A 5094-nucleotide genomic window follows, 5' to 3' on the forward strand; every position below is an offset into this window, starting at 1 on the left:
AAGTAATCCTATCTGCGCATCCCCTCCCGCGCTCTAACACATCATATTGATATTCCACTGGACAATACGGCCGAGCGTGTTAGGCCAAAAACAAGTACATGAAACATAAAAAAGAGTATTCCTGGTTTTACAGAAGTGCGCTACCATCAGATAATGAGTCGTGCGCTCCAGTGTCGCGTCTCAATCCCAGTGGAGTTGATGGTACTGAGGAAGGATGGAGCGAGCGGTGGAAACATGCCCCCAAGCAGCGGCGGAGAGACAGGCGAGGGAGGAGCGTCCCTTCTCTTCTCTTATCGCTCAGCTCAGCTGACCTGTTTCAAACAATCAAGATAAGAGTCTACTGAATTAGCCAGGTCAAATGCCTATTCTATATGGCGTAGCTGCTGCATATGGATTGCTAGTAGTGTGTTATACTGCCTGACATCTGTGTCACCTGAGGCACATGATTAAATAAATACACTGATTGGAGACTAGAAGGCACCAAGGAAACTACAACTTAAAAAAATAATAATAATGAGATGAGAAGTTTTCATAGAATGGGCCCAGACTACTTGGTCAAGCACCCTGCACCATACTATCTAGCTCTTAGCACTAGTCTTCTAACTACAAGTTGATTTTGGTTTCAAGAGGTTGGATGCTCTGCCAGGGGCTTGCAAACTAATGAGATGCTCCTGTCGCCTCCAAACCAGCCACCATGGATCGGCGCCAAATGGGCTAGGAGGAAGGACATGACTAATCAAAGAAGTATTAGCAGTGTCCTATAGTTCACATAGGGTGTAGGACACATGTATGTTCCACTTCAAGCTCATCTCATAAATTGTGTATTTGTTCATTTATTTATTTCGAGGCTGGGTCGGGGAGGGAGGGAGGGGGTGCATTGGCCGTTGGTGTGGGTGGTATGGGTTTCTGTTGGCAGTGGATGTGGGGGGGAGGGAGTGGGTGGGTGGGGGTTGTGGATGTCAGAATATAGGTCTTGTATCTCCACATGTTTCCTGTCCTGGCCACTTCTGCTGGGACACTCTGCCACCTGAACCCCCTGCCCTCTTCAGCACCACTTCCTGTGGAGGGCACCCCAGTCCCGACTGTGTGCTCGGGAAAAGCTGTAGGCAGGAACATTTTCCACTTTCCCCCCCCCCCCCCCTTCTCTTGTTGTTGGGTTCACACCACAATGTGCTGACTGTTCTGATAGCGAGAGAGAGACAGAGGTATTTGGGTGGTGCTGGGTGAGGAGGAGCAGAGGATATCTCACAGTGGGTGAAAAACTGGGTTGTGATTCCTACTAGAGACATCAATGCTTGAACTGCACTTTATACATGAAGCATACTCTTCAGGTTAAAGTTTGTTTGGAAATGTATTGTGCCTGGCAGCGGCTGTCTCTGCCTCAACTATGAGATGTATGGAGATCGAAAGCCTGCTGAATGACATCTATCATATGCAGGCAAACTGTATAATACATGAACATACACACACACACACACACACACACACACACTCATTACACACTCACACACAGAGACAGACAGATCAACCATTATACACAGTTCCGCCAACAAGCTGGGCACAGACTCACTCTCACATTGTGTATACAATGTATTGTGTCATATATTTACATACTGTACACTGCAAAAACATGATCACATGTTTTATTGTTGAAAACATATATATATATTATGGGTTTAATTTGTTTACTTTGGAAAAACTCTCCATGAAAAAAGATTTTGGGGTAAATTCAGCTCGCTGTTGAGCAACCGGTCCCTCAAGTTTGAGGTCACCATCTTTGTACCCGGATCAGATTCTTTGTTTTTTAAAAGAAACTCATGATAATCAAATAAAACAGAACATAACAGAAAAGCAGGAATTGATATTCAATAGGTTTGTCTTCAAGCATCAAGTACATTACCTATCCCAGAGAAAATCTAAATGTAACATTTTACTACAATAACCTGTCCTGTTAAACTAGCATGGAAAGTTGATAGCTCTTTCCACCATAACAATCTTTTGTTTCGAGTCCAATTTCATCATCCCCAGTGTCATGTGTAATTAAGGAGGCCTCTCTCAAAGCTAATGGTGAACTATGAGGAGAGAGGGTTCAGCAGTGGGCATTGGGCCTAATGAGGATCCAGCTCTTGACACGGTGAGTGTCCATGTGTGTGTGTGTGTGTGTGTGTGTGTGTGTGTGTGTGTGTGTGTGTGTGTGTGAACTACAACACACTTCCTCAGACAGGATATGGCGCTCCTCTAAGAGGCATCCTGGAATCGTCAACTCCAAAACACTGTCTCTGACACACATACACACACACACACACACACACACACACATATATACAGTATATACATACATAGACACACACACACACACACACACACACACACACACACACATTTGCCCTAAACACAGTATTATGCAACACCAGAGAGACTTGTAGACACAAACACACAAGCAAGCTACTCTTATATACCTTTAAACCCAGTGACAGAGAAACCCTGGAGAGAGCTGACCACTCGTGATCTGCAGACTCTAACAGAGCTGTTGCCAAGATAATTGTAGAAGATCTTTCAAACCAGTGTAATATCCATATGTAAAGCACACACCTGAATAGATGCAATGCATACAGTCAAGCACAGACATATAAACACGTAATATATTTGTTATTTATTCTTTATTGTTGCACACGTTTTATCTCTACGGTAGAGCAGTCTCCTGGTTTCCTGCAGTAAATCTCATCCTAATTAGGGCTCAGTTGCACTGCCCAGAAAGTATAGGTAGAGGAAGAGGAGGGCTGAATTTATAGTCTAGTAATGAGCTTTACTCACCATATGTCTTATGACCAGGAAATGACTATCTTTGAGGGAGATAAGAGAAAAGACCAAAGCATGTGTTGCGTTGGCTTAAGAACAACTGCTAATGTTATTGCTCACTGCTAACTGTCAATGAACACACCACAGTCTACAATAAGTATGTGTTAATACAATGCTGTATATTTATTGATGTTATGAAGTTTTATTCTCCATGGAATCAAACTGACCAATCCATTTGCTATGCACATCATTGAACAGTGGCAAGCTTATTGTGGGAGTATTTCCACCTATGGTGTGGTATGTCTAATTTAGGATTGAACAGATCCAGAGTTGCATCCAATTCCAATCCATTTTCAACACTTGTGTTGCCTTTGCCTTGTTGTTTGTACAGAATAGTTTATTCCTCATCACTAGTATAGTATAGGGTTTATTCCTGATGAAACTAGGGTTTCAGAACCCTCTGAAAAAGGTTCCATTCCCTTGTGGTCAGACTTTGGCAATTTTTTCAGGCCATTTATGGTTCTGCTACAGTGACAAAATGGTTCTATGTAAAATAGTGCAGCATAGAAAACAGGCCAATGGGGCATTTATAACAGCAAATCTAACAGGTGATATTCAGCACAATGCTCTGTGAACAATGTGATCTTCTGTTTTTCTAGTCGGGGAGCAGACGTCTGCATACAAAGCTAACCACAATTTCAGCCATCCCTCTCCTTGTTCTCACTTTGAGTTGACAGAAGCCGAGCCCAAATAAACATATCCTCACTCACTTTAATGTCTGGAGTCCTGGCTGTGTCTGGACTAGGACCTACTCTACCTCATGTCTCTAAACACACAGACATTTCCTGACAAAATCTATAATAATTTACAAATCTGAAACCAAAGTTCCCACAACAGCCACAAGATGACACTATAATGTTGTGTCAATGGCTTTCAATGGCTTTGTGCAGCCAGCATCCACATGTCTCTCTCTCTCTCTCTCTCTCTCTCTCTCTCTCTCTCTCTCTCTCTCTCTCTCTCTCTCTCTCTCTCTCTCTCTCTCTCTCTCTCTCTCTCTCTCTCTCTCTCTCTCTCTCTCTCTGTGTGTGTGTGTGTGTGTGTGTGTGTGTGTGTGTGTGTGTGTGTGTGTGTGTGTGTGTGTGTGTGTGTGTGTGTGTGTGTGTGTGTGTGTGTGTGTGTGTGTGTGTGTGTGTGTGTGTGTGTGTGTGGGGGGGAGTGAGAGATAGAGAGTTTCTGGACAAACTCTTGCTGCCATCTGCTGTTTACTTCTGGAACGTCAATGGACGCCAAACGAAAGAGGCATTCTGGACAAACATGAATATACAACTTCTCTAAAAGGCCTATCCCTATTTTGATTTGATTGATTGAGAATGTTTATTTTGGTCCCCTATACAATTCGCAATACAGATTAAAAAAAAATGTACACAGTCACAATTTATAACACCAGGACCAAAAAGGTGTAGGCTGAAGCCGTGGCTCATTGCGCCTACCCTTGTTACATGTATGCATGTCCCCCCATGAATGCATAATCAAAACATTGAAACTTTTATAAACAACATTTCACTTACGCATGTCAACAAAAAGTTCAAAAAATACCAAACAAAAACTATATTTAAACCTCTGTTTTATACTTGTTAATCATCTTATTTTTAAGTAATTTTTTAAAATCCTTTTAGTGTACTACACATTTTCATTTCCTTTTCAAAAGTATTCCATACATTAACTCCTTTAACTGTTATACATCTTTGTTTTGCATTTCTTCTAATCTTTGTTTTCATAAACATACATATTCCTCTGAGTTCATAATTACTCTGTCTAACTTGAAATAGTCTCTGGATACAGTCTGGAAGCATCTTATTTTTTACTTTATACATTACTTGTGCCATTTTGAAGTCCACCAATTCTTTAAATTTGAGATCATAGTTTATGAATAATTTGTTAGTTGGTTCTTGATAGGCAGCTCTGTTTATAATTCGTATAGTTCTTTTCTGTAGTAAATAAATTGGATTTGTGATTGTTTTGTATGTGTTTCCCCACACTTCCACACAGTAAGTTATGTATGGAACTATTAGAGAACGGTACAATATGTGTAATGAATTAATTAATGACTATTAATCATGGTCATGGGATCAAATATATCAGTGGAGTCCAAGGTAGGGTTGCCACCCGTCCCTTAAAATATGGAATCGTTCCGTATCTGACAGTTAAAAGATGCGTCCCGTTTTGAACCAATACGGGACGCTGTTTGTTCCGTATTTTCAATCCACCCGCATTGCGTGATTCCTCCAATATATC

Source organism: Nansenia antarctica (assembly GCF_963989245.1).
Source record: "Nansenia antarctica genome assembly, chromosome: 1".
Lineage (NCBI taxonomy): Eukaryota > Metazoa > Chordata > Actinopteri > Argentiniformes > Microstomatidae > Nansenia > Nansenia antarctica.